Below are 13,057 nucleotides of genomic sequence, written 5' to 3'. Positions count from 1 at the left end.
CCTCAAGTTGAAGCCCTATAACTGACAAAAACAAAACAAAACAAAAAACAAAACAAAACAAAAAAGGTTTTGTTTATTAGATTTGGCAATATTTCAAAAGACTCCTAACAAGAGTTAGCAAGGGCCTGCAAAAATAAACATTTTCATGCACTGTCAAAGCACATATTTCATAACCAAATTATTTCACTTCTAGGTGCTTATCTTAGAGAAATCTAGTGTATCTGAATAAAAAGACGTATTAAAACAGTACTTTGAAACTTTATTTTTTTTTAATAGTAAAAAACCTAGAGCCGGGCGCTGGTGGCTCACGCCTGTAATCCTAGCTACTCAGGAGGCTGAGATCTGAGGATCGCGGCTCAAAGCCAGCCTGGGCAGGAGAGACCATGAGACTCCTATCTCCAATAAACCACCAGAAAACCGGAAGTGGCGCTGTAGTTCAAGTGGTAGAGCGCTCGCCTTGAGCTGAAGAGCTGAGGGACAGCGCCCAGGCCTGGAGTTCAAGCCCCATGACCGACAAAAAAAAAAAAAAAAAAAACCTAGAAGCAGGTGTGAATGCTTTGTCCTCTGCTCAGAAGACATCTGCATGTGTTCTAGGGTATCCAACCCTTTCTATCTCATTTAGAAATGACATGGTAGAGCTGTCCATTACAATAGCTCCAACCTGGCCAATCACAGCATCTCATTTTTCTAGATACAACGATAATGACAAGATGATGTACCTGATCCCAAACCAAGACAGCCGATCTTACATCTCTATCTATATACCACAGTAGTTGGTAAGCTAGGGCCTCTCAGTGGCCATCTTGTCTTCACATGTCTGGGATGTACCACACACACACACACACATACACACACACACACACACACACACAAGCAGATGGAGAGCTGAAAATATTGATCTTGGGAGTAATCATGCAGCCTGCATATATATTCAGCTAGGCCTGACTTCAACCCACTAAGCCAGTAACATTCCCAATTCACTAAAACCCTAGCCACAAAGGAAATGCAAATCAAAGAGTGGGATTCCATCTCACTCCAGACAAAATGGCCAACATCAAGAGAACAAAGAACAAATGCTGGAGAAGATATACAAGTCTTTTACACAGCTGGTGGAAATGTAAAGTAGTTCAGGCACTATGGAAATCAGCATGGAGGTTCCTCAAAAAACTAAAAATAGAATTACCATATGGTCCTGCTATGCCATTCTTGGGCACATACCAAAAAGAAAGTAAATCAACATAAAATAAAGAGAACTGTGCTAGGTGCCAACAATCAATGATTATATAAAGAAACTGTGGTACATATATACAATCAAATATTATTCAGCCCTAAAGAAGAATGACATTTTATCACTTGCAAAAACAAAAACAAAAAACAAAAAAGAATGGAACTGGAGACTATCATTTAAAAAAAATGTACAGAGAGGTTATAGTTCAGAATTCAGGTACTGAGTGCATTTCTTTTTGAACAGTGTCACCTCTTCCCTCATTTTCTCCCAGTTTTTACCCTCCCCGAGACTATCATATTAAACTAGATAAGCCAAGTTCAAAATAAGACAAATGTTGCCTGTTTCTGCTCACATGTGAACTTTGGACCTATAAGATAGTTATAAAAGGCAGATTAATAAAGGGGCAACCAATGGGTAGGAGAAGGGGAAAAGAAGAGGATAACAGGGAGGGTAAATATGGTAAAAACCATATATATGTAGCACAATGAAAACCACCAAAAACTTTAAAAAAAAAATGGCGAAAGGTGGTTAACATAGAGGGGGTGAATTTAATCCAAGTATATTATATGCATGTTTTAAGTACTACGATGAAACACCTTTGTACAATTTATACTAATATTTAGGAAAAAATAGTTTAAAGCAAATGTCTAGGGCTGGGGGATATATCTGAATGGGGAAGTGCTTTCCATTAGTATGCATGAGCCCTTAGGTTCCATCCCCAGCACCTCAAAAACAATATGTCTAAACTTTGCTACTGAAAGAAATACTGACCCAATCTGTTGGCCATCAGAGGACAACTTTCATAAATCACACCTGGAGAACAGGAGCGACAGGCATTTACGTGTGGTGACTCGATCTGTTATTATTGTAGGCTTCATAGGTCATGTGGTCTATATCACAACTATGTGCAATGCTGCAATGCTCTGAAAGCATAATAACTGAATGAGTGTGGCCAGTTCTCATGAATCTTGCTTTACAAAACCTGGTAGTAAACCAGATTTGGCTGTCCCTGATATACCATGAGGCAGTTAAGAAATGATGTCATCCTATAGATGCTGATGCAGTGGAGTAATATGTGGGTTTTTCTTTTGTTTTAGTGGCACAGGTGTTTGAATTCAGGGCCTTGTGCTTCCTAGGCAAGCACTCAACCACTTGAGCCACACTCACAGTCCTGAAATAATAGTTGGATGCATGCATCCATAGCTTTTCATTCTCTGTATGACCTTCAAAGCTTTCTTCATTCTTATAGGCAGCTTGGACTTCTCTTCCCATAGGGACTTTCTTGAATGGCCACAAGCCATTATTCCAATCTCTCCTCCTCAGAGAGGCTGTCCCTGCCATGCTGTCTAAACTTCTTTCTTCTCTGTTCCTTATTGTTAAATGCATGGTCCTCTCTGGGAGACAAGATGGCTGAGGGGGAAGGGAGGCTTCAAGGGGAACTAGAGTTGGGCTGAGCAGTTTCTAGTATTAGTCTCGAGGAGAAGAGACCATGTTGGGACAGAGGTCATCTCAGTAGACCACAGAGATGGACAGGCCAACAGTCCATCAGTGGTCAACATACCAAAGTTAATATCTACATTTTCTATCACTCCTAACAGAAAGAGAGGATTGACTTTCCCTGAGAACTCCATTAACGGAGGTTAAGGAAAACACGGGAATTGTGTTTAGTCTAGAAGAACCTCAATCAAATCTTCTACTCTTCAGCTGGCAGCTGAGCTAAGTATTTAATAAAGTATAGGGTGGATGAACGAAATTACATGTTTTATACCCATGACATTTGTGACCATGAGATTAGAACTTGTTACTCCAATATGGAAAGGTCTCCAAGGCGCAGGGTTAAATAGAAAGGAAGTATTACTCATGGAACAGTATGTATAGGATGGATGCAAAAAGCAAATGCATAGTCATGCCCATACATATATATGCATAGAAACAACCTTGGAAGACCCATTCAGAGTCTAAGCCAAGGGCAGGGGAGTGGAGGGGACAGAGGAGAGGCAAGAGCTTGGGAAGTAGGGGTGGAGCAGAGGGAGAGGAACTTTCCCTTATTAGTCTATGTACTTCTGTACCGTTGGCACTTTTCAGAGGCATGTGTTTTAATTTTGTGTAAATACAATGAAATAAACAGATGCTGTTAAGCTGCATGAATATATTTTTCCCCCTCAAGCACAGTCATTTCAGGATCTCCTTATTTGGTTCTGACTGCTCCACTTTCTCTGGCCTCCCCTCCCGACAGATGATAAAGTGGCTCTTCCTTCCTCTCTTCATGTGTATGCCCCATGAGCAACACCCCCCGCCAGTCTTGCAGTATTTTTTTTAACACCATATAGCATTAAAATGGCTGTTCTTGAAATTATCTTTCCATCAAACAATGAGCCCTTCGAAAGCAGGAAATATGTCTTTACCATCATTGTGTTCAGAATCTTCTAGGATTGCCATATACCTGTGCTGAATAAATGATGCAAAAACAAGAATAAACCCATGTCTGTCTTCAGCTAGTCCCTGAGTTCCATTTTACCAAGTTTTAAAATACCAAAACTGACTGATGACCTACTTAAAATTTGATTTTAAAAGCTAAAACAGAAAAAGACCTCCATGAATAAAGAAAAAAATACACTAGATTCTTCCATTGAAAGCTAGTTTTGACATCTAGTAACTCTCCAGGGAAGAACCATGCTGTATTTGAGATGAAAACACCAAGGACATGAATATTATGAATAATCAACAGTCCCATATCTTTAAAATTCAGACCTAGAATTTTATGTAACAATGATTTCATCTATAGCTTCCTTTTAGTACAGCACTTGAACATCAGCTGATACTAAAAATATGTTAGGGAATTAAAAGGTAGAAGGTTGTTTGGAGTCTATAAAACCTATAAAGTCCAGCTCTACTTCTCCTGATATTTTTTTTAAGACTTGAGAAAGTGACCAGGGCAAGTCTGACAGAGGGATATCAGATTATTAATTTAAAGTAGCCAGCATTTCTGTTCAGCACAGGGGCCAGGTCCTGACTTCAAGCCCCACTAAATAAATAAATGAATAAATAAAGAGTCGGGCACTGGTGGCTCACACCTGTAATGCTAACTAGGAGGCTGAGATCTGAGGATTGTGGTTCAAAGCCAGTCCCAGCAGGAAAGTCCACCAGACTCTTCTCTCCAATTAACCACCTAAAAGCTAGAAGTGGAGCTGTGACTCAAAGTGGGTAGAGTGCTAGCCTTGTGCATAAAAGCTCAGGAACAGTGCCCAGATATTGACTTCAAGCCCCCCAACCAACAAATAAAAATAAAAATAAATAAATAAATAAAGTGGCCAGCATTTCACACTGGATACCCAAATCTAAGACAATGAGAATTTTGAGATCATTTTAGAAGATGAAAGGGAAGTTCCCACAGAGTTGTATTCTCTGTCCAAAGACAAAGCTAGTAAGATATCCAGATTAGGGAGGAACTCAGATAGGCTTGGGTGTCATGACAGTGCACTCTCCAGCAGAAGGTTCTAGGGGAAGTTTCTGCTTCTGCTTCTGCAGAAGGCTACAACAATGCATTTCAGGAACTGAGAGCAATAGGAGGAAGTAGAAACAGCCTGGGTAGCAGTCAGAGTCTCTCTGGCTCTCCTGTTTCCTCTTACCTACTTCAATTCTTCTTTCTGAGTTGATAGTCACCAGGAACTGCATGAGGCTAACAAACTTAGGCCACTGGTACTACTGTAAAACAAAGGCCTTGGTCTCTACACTATTGCTTTCTATCTTCCTTCTGGTCCTCAAAGGTAGCCAGAACCATAAAGACCAGCCCATGTCTGAGTTGTATTCAGGAACATAAAATTGAGATTATTTTCCTTATGTTGATCTCAAGGTACCTTTCTTGGATGTATTCCAAATTTACACAATCAATTATTTCTCCAGATACTCTTTAGTGTAGCATCAGTGTTTGAGGTGTAATGTCTTTCAGAATTTACAATGTCTCCATTAAAGCAGACTCTAGGTGAGATTTCACATCAGAAGACTTTTCATCATGAGCAGTAAGCTTGGATATCGGGCTGGCCCTTGCTGCCAGGCAGGCTAAAAGCTTGAAGAAGGACTAACATGATTGCATTTTTGCTACCCCTAACCATATTAAATCATGACCAAACCAGTGTTAGTGGTGCATGCCTACTTACTCAGAAGACTGAGATCTGAGGATCGGGGTTCAAGGCTATTCTGGGCAAGAAAGTCCATGAGGCTCTTAGGTTCATATAGTCACGAAAAAGCCAGAAATGGAGCTGAGTTTAAGTGCTAGAGAGCCTACCTTGTGAGAAAAAGCTAAGGAACCATGCTTGGCCCCAAGTTTAAGCTCTAGTACTGGTGTGCACGCACACACAAATGACCAAAACCCTGTAATCAAATTTGCCTTCTCTTTTGTGCCAAGGCTTTTCTCTAAGTTGCCATTATGCTTTCCCCGATTTCATACTTTTTTTTCCTTGTCTCCCTACTTTGACTTTTAGGCCTCTTCAACTTTTCCTTCACACAGAAGCCACTGAGATCATTTTATAAATAAATCTTCAGCTTCCCAAGAGCTCCTGTTGCACTTGGAATAAAATTCAGATTCCTTGCTATGCTGTCAGCACCCTGACCCTTGCCTGCCTTGGCCAATAAATGCATCCATCCGGTCCTGGCAGGAGTGCTCATGATGGATGGTCCCTCTGTCCAGCTAGTCTTCACTTACTCTTTACATGCTGACTCCTTTTCTATCAGTCTTCACATAAGTCTTCCTTGAGTGGTTGATCCTGAACATCCTATTTTCTTCCACTATTTCCAGAATCTTTATCACAATTTAGTTCCATGATTGTATAGAATAATTGTTTTCTCAGAGCATAAACTCCAGGAGAACACATGCACAGTACCTAGCATATTGTCTATATAATTATGAAAAGCACAAATACATTTTGCTGAAAGGTCAGTGTATTATGAGAGCGGGAAGTACCAACCAGCTTAACAATATCCAGGCTTAATTCCTGCCACAGTCATGATGAACTTGAGCGAATTGATGGGCATGCTGAAGGCATTCCATTCTGTTCCCAGTAGGTTCCCGGCAGTTTCCACAAAGCTAGGATCTCCTTGTTCCTGCTTCTTAGACATCATGGACTTTTCCCTTTGTCAGGACAAAAGGCTCAGACTAAAATCTAGTTCTCTGGTCTTCTCATTCTCTGCTGGATTCTGGTATGAAGGTGTACAAATTTGTATGGACATTATTGGCCAACAGAGAATAGCACCTCCTGTCTTAGTCTGTTTCTTGGTACTGTAACAAAATAATACAAATCACTTATAAAGAAAAGACATCTATTTGACTCATGGTGTGAAGTCCAGGATCATGGTGCATACATTTGCTCAGCATCTAATGAAGAATAAGCTACAACCAAACATGATGGAGGGTTTCACATGAGACAGTCTACAGAAAAGCTACTAAACAATTTTTTTTTGGGGGGGGGTGCTGGTCCTTGGGCTTGAAATCAGGGTTTGGGCACTGTCCCTGTTTTTTTTCTCAAGGCTAGTGCTCTACCATTTGATCCATAACTTCATTTCCAGACTTTTGGTGGTTAATTAGAAATAAGAGTCTCATACATTTTCCTGCCAGGGCTAGTTTTGAACCTTGATTCTCAGATCTCAGTCTCCTGAGTGGCTAAGATTACAGGCATGAGCCACCAGTGCCCTGCTGAAAGGCCACTTTCATTACAAAGACTCTCCATGACCACTTTCTATTCCATTAACAGATTGATCTGCTCATGAGAGCAGAGGTCCCCAAAGGCTTGATATATCAAGTGCTATTCACATGTAACTTGGGGGCTAAGTTTTTAACAAAGGAAATTTGGGAGGCACATTTAAACTATAGCACCTCCTTTATTTTCAGGGCATTTTAAAAAACGACCATAAGTTGCTTGGTGTTTTAATATTTGGGAGCTATACTTCATTAGTTGAAACATATTTAAATACAGCACTTTTGCTTTCAAATACATTAGCAAAGATCATTATTTTGCCTAGCAAAGCCAAGCCTTGAATTCAAAGAAACTTTTCATTATTTTGCCGATAGAATTTTTAGTTATGGTCAATGTTTAATTTTTGATAAACTTTTTTGAATTTCTTTTATCAATCACTATACACACATGTACAGTAAGAAAAGCTTACCCACAAATTACTTGTATGGGTAATATTTTAGAAACCTTAACCTAAATTTAAAACATTTAACATACTATTCTTTGTAGTTAGCCTATTAAGTGTTTATGATCTTTGTTAATCTTGCAGATCTCTTTTGGAGAAAAACATTTTATTCCAATTTCAAACCCTTTTTGGTACCAAGAAAACAATGCTGATTCTCTACTTGCATTGTAGTCATGAACTTCCTTTTCATTAAGGACTCTTGGAAAGCTCAGCGAAGATTCTCCTCTCTCCTGCATATAGGAAAGTGACCTGTTCACTACAGATTACATTCAGCATTGCCTCAACCTTACAATAACTATAATAAATAGCAAAAAAGAAACTGGGAAGCCTGCACTACAGAAAATGGGTTTATAATTCAATGATATTATTATGTGACTTAATTTAGTCAGGAAAGATGGCCAATGAAAAATTATCATAAGAAATGACACATTCCTGTTATGAAATCTGGAAAATGCAGAAATACATGGGGAAAACCTATAATCCAACTGTACTCCCAATAATGCAGTAAACATTGGTATTTATTTTCTTTCAGTGTTTTTACATGTATATGTATACATAGATGTCAAAACCATGCTAAACACATATAACTAACACCTATTTTTCACTTAGATTAATATTGATTATTAATAATGATTAATGATTATGCTCCCATATTTCTTCTTCTTTTCTGTCTCTATCTCTCTGTTTCAGTCTCTTTCTTTCTCTTTCTGTTTCTGTTTCTTTGTCCCCCCCACCCTGTGTCTCTGTCTCTCTGTATCTCTGTGTCTCTGTCACTGTCTCTTTCTGTGTCTCTGTCTCTATCTCTCTCCCACTCTCTCTCTGATCCTGGAAATTGAAATTCAGGGCCTTTCTTTTTGAGCCATGTACACTCCACCCTCATTTTTGTTGGATGCATTGTATTCTTCCACTGTATTCTTCCATTGTATTCCTCTAGTCTACTGGGCTTCACCTAAGATCCTAAAGTTGGAAAGTTCTGTTTCCATTTATAAAGGTACACATGATAAAAAAACAACAACAATGCACTAGAGATTGACTCTTGTCCTCTACACAGCTATATCTCTCTTCCAGAGGAAGAGCTACAGTCTTCTACTCTGCATGGAGAACATGATTTGCCCTCACACCAGCCCCTCTTGACTGCATTTTCTCTGAGTACAATCTTTTCACATCATGCCAATCAATTTGGCACAAACTAAACTGGTAGATTCCTGGAACTGCTGATTCTGTCCAGGAAGTCCCCACCAGTTATAGAAGCCAGAAGAATCACCATCAATTTTTAAATTGGAGTGGAAAACCCCAACCAGCTGATGCCAAACCCCAGCAAGCCCAGGAGGGGTATGGATAGCACAGCAAGACCCTGGGGACTCTGAGAAAGAGTAAGCTCTGCAGCCTCACATCAGAGACTCCTCAAGAGTGACTCATGGGTCACAACTGCAACTTTGAAGGCCACTTATTACATTTGGATCCCACTCATTGTCTTTTAGCTAAGTTGGACAGTATATGTAATTTAATCATGGGGCTCAAAAAATAATGATAATTGTGAATGGCAAGGCTCTGGATGTCACCACCAGACTTGAATGAACTCATCCCACATCTTGCTCTGATTTCTACACAAAGCAATGAAAACACAAAGCCTCCCAAACATTAATGCTCACACAGGGAAGCTGCTAATTTCCTCTATCAGTGAAGAAACCTGATTGGAATTACTCAATGGAAAAAGTATTGGTTGATGGAAAGGGTAGGTCGTACATTAAAAAAAATTAGAGCATCTATCCTATTTCAGTGTAATTCAGGGTATAATTTGTTGTGGTGGTGTTGCTGGGAGATTATTTGTTTATGTGCTGGCCCTGGGGCTTGGACTCAGGGACTCACATCCTTGCTTGGCTTCTAGGCTTTCTTGGGCTCTACCTCTTGAGCCACAACTCCACTTTGCAATGTTTTGCTGGTTCATTGGAGGTAAAAGTCTCATGAATTTTCCTGCCTAGACTGAGTAGCAAGGATTTTACAGATGTGAGCCACTGGTGCCCAGCTAAACTTTCCTTCTTTCTTCTGGTAAACGTGGCCCCAGGAGAATTGCTAACAGCTGTGGCTGCACTGAGAATCTGGGTGAAGAACTCAACAGTTCTAGTGCAAAGGTGGGTGGCTATTTGGAAGGCAGAGACAAGGGGGAGCAGCTTTCTCTTGAGCATAACTTCAAGAAAGCGCTACCACCTTGCTTTTCCTTCTCTAGTCATGGATCTCTTCAAGAAATTTGGTGAATGCTGATGCTCTAGCTCCCCTAATCACCGACAATGTACACAACTTGAATTAGATGTTAAGCCCTCAAACAAGTAGGACACACCCATAGTTTCATGATGGTGTCTTTCCTAAAAAGAAAACAGTGATGGAATTAGTACTTGTTAATTGCCTGTAGTACTAGTTGTACTAGTAAGTAGTAATACTCATTGCTGAATTCAAGTTGTATTTAGAGCCACACTTTAAACATGATGTCTAACTCAAATTTCCCAATTATATATTTATCAGTGGAACATTTCATAAACACTTCCTGATTATGAAAATTTTACTTGTAAGGTATATTGAGGGAGAAGAAAATTAGTTTTACATTCATTCACTAAAAGTTTGCTCAGAGAACTCTGGGAAAGGGAGTACATGGTGTGACTAAAAAAAGAGAGGGTACAGCCTTGACCTTGCCCCTAGAGTTTCATGAGCCAGAGGTATATAGCTCAGTGCTAGAGCACTTGCTTAACATTTATGAGACACACACTTGTCTCCCAAGTCAGGAAATCCCTGATATTTCTCTAAAACTCAGTTGTCTGTCTAAGGTACTTTCTAAGGTGATTTTTCTGATTTGAAAACTATTACATTTCACACACCTTTTACAGAGCTCAAGCATAGCATGAAATGTTACCTGCAAAATAATTTAATGTTATGTCTGTGCTACTATGCTAAACATCACTCAAAATAAGTTACCTCCTAAAATTGTCTTTTAACTTGGGTGCCAGTAGATTACACCTGCAATCTGAAGATTATGGTTCAAAGCCAGTCTGGGCAGAAAAGTCTATGAGACTTTTATATCCAATTAAGCATCAAAGAAACTAGAAGTGGAGCTATGGCTCAAGTGGTAGAGTGCTAGCTTTGAGTAACAAAGCTCAGTGACAGCACCCTGGCCCTGAGTTCAAGCTCCTGAACCAACACACACACACACACACACACACACACACACACACACACTCACACACACTAAATCTTTTAAAAGCTGAGTCTCCTCCTGAGCATCTACAGTTATCACTTCTATTTCCATCTTCATTACTGTGCCCATCTGCTTCTCATGAGGATAACATTGGCTTCTGTTTTCATCTTTAGTTTGCCTCTCTCTTGGGTGAGACCCAACAATGCCCTTTTCCTGTGAGCTCCTTCAACACTTTATCATCACAGAATTCAGATTTTTTCCCCTAGCATTTGCAGCAAGTTCATTGTCATGCATTATTAATATACAATTAAGTGGCATAAAGCTATTACGGAGTAAAAAAAGTGCTACAGAAATACTGAAGTGGATGGATTTATTTCATTTAGGATGATCAGGAAAGCAAGAGGGAAGATAATTTTGGGCAAAGGGCAGGATAGGGTAAGGGTTTTGTGTGATGTAGTGATGAATAGGGATAATCAATGATAATGTTAGCCTTTCAAGCCTAGATCAATGAAAATTGGTTAAATAAACAGACTTCTGGTTTAACAGTGATATGATTGCCATGTATAATCTGAGCGGGATGCAAAAGATGTTGACATTTTTATTAAAAGGTGCCTATGGACAAATAATGTAGACAAGCCAGGCAGTTCTCTGAGGTCAGTGGAAAGTTTATGGGTTAGTCGTAAGAACCTGACATTCTCATGTTTCTCTCTCTCTCTCTCTCTCTCTCTCTCTCTCTCTCTCTCTCTCTCTCTCTCTGTCACACACACACACACACACACACACACACACACACACACACACACACATCCCTCTCCTGGTACTAGGGCTTGAACCCACTGTCTCATGTTTCCTTTCAGCTTGCTTGCTCAAGACTGGCACTATACCACTGGAGACATGCTGCCAGTCCAGCTTTTTGCTGGTTAATTGGAGATAGAGACTTTCTGTCCTAGGTGGCTTCTAATTTGAACCCCCATGATCTCAGCCTCCTGAATAATTAGGATTACAGGCATGGGCTACTACCAACTGGCTATCTCATGTGGTCATTACTGTTAACTTTGATTCTAACAAGTCTAGAGTAATTCCTAAAGTACTTTTCAGGGACTATAAATTATTATGCCTATGAACCCAAAGAAGCTGAGGCTCAAGCTAAATGATTTGATCAACTCAACAGGAGAGCTCTAGGTCAAGCTCATGTTTTCTTTTCACTACAAATTTAGGCCTTCTTCTTATTCTAATTGCTAACATTTCTCAGTCATGGGGCCTGGGTGCTGTGCCTGAGTTCTTTTGCTCAAGACTACTAATTTGAGCCACTGGGCCACTTCGAGTTTTCAGGTGGTTCATCGGAGATAAGAGTCTCACAACTTTTCTGTTGGGGCTGGCTTTGAACTGCTATTCTCGGGTCTCAGCCTCCTGAGTAGCTAGGATTACAGGCATGAGCTACAGGCTCCTGGCTTCTTATTTATTCCATAGCATGAAGCAAGCTGGAAAGAGCAAACGGACATTGAGATAAGCCATGTGTTTAAAGGAGGAAGAGGAGTAAGTGAAGGTATGATGGAATGCCTCCCTCCATAAGAGCCAATGTCATCCTTTGCAATTCCCTGATAGAACCAAGTAGGTTGCGGGAGATATTTGGAACGTTCACTTTCTGAGGTGGACCTGGCATTGCCAGAAGGCACAAAGCTAAATTTAATTGCACATTGATAGATTTTCCGTGTTACCAGGTGAGGAGTGCGTGCGGGAACAGAAAAGGGACAGCATGGACACTAGGATGGATTCCAAGAAGGTATAAGTTGTGGCACGACCCACCTGGACAAACCCAGGTTCTCTCAGTGAGGAATCCACGGGTGAGCTGGGAATGACAGCCCAGTGTGTGTGTGTGTGTGTGTGTGTGTGTGTGTGTGTGTGTGTGTGTGTGTGTGTGTGTGTGTGTGTGTGTGGTCTTTTCTGAATGAAGCCCAGTGTGTGTGTGTATGTGTGTGTGTGTGTGTGTGTGTGTGTGTGTGTGTGTGTGTGTGTGTGTGTGTATGTGTATGTGTGTGTAGTCTTTTCTGAATGAAGGCCAGAAGGGGAAGGTGTAACCCAGCATCCAAAAGGCCTGATAGCTGAAGGCACAAGGAGATCCAAGAAGTTCGTTTTAGGGACACTTTGGGGGTGGGGGTGGGAGGGTGGAGACAGATGACCATGCACCAAGGTCTTTGCCCTCGGTGTCAGGAAAGCCCAGATCTCCTGGCTCTTGGCATTTGTAAGTGGGGTTCCCCTGGTCTTTTCCCATGCATCTGGGGGCTCCCCTCTTTTGACCTCTCCACTCTCTCCATCCTTTCCTCTCTCCGGCCAGCGGAAAGCGATGCTCGCCGCCTCCGGAGCGATCGCGCCCCCAGTCCGGCGCGCCCACCCCGTGGCCCGCCTTGCCTGGCAGGGAGAGGCCGCTCGGAGCTGGGCGGTGCGCCAGG

Source organism: Dipodomys merriami, unplaced genomic scaffold (assembly GCF_024711535.1).
Source record: "Dipodomys merriami isolate MVZ:Mamm:240054 unplaced genomic scaffold, mDipMer1.0.p SCAF_4, whole genome shotgun sequence".
Classification (NCBI taxonomy): Eukaryota; Metazoa; Chordata; class Mammalia; order Rodentia; family Heteromyidae; genus Dipodomys; species Dipodomys merriami.
The sequence above is the reverse complement of the archived record's forward strand: the minus strand, read 5'-3'. Positions refer to the sequence as shown.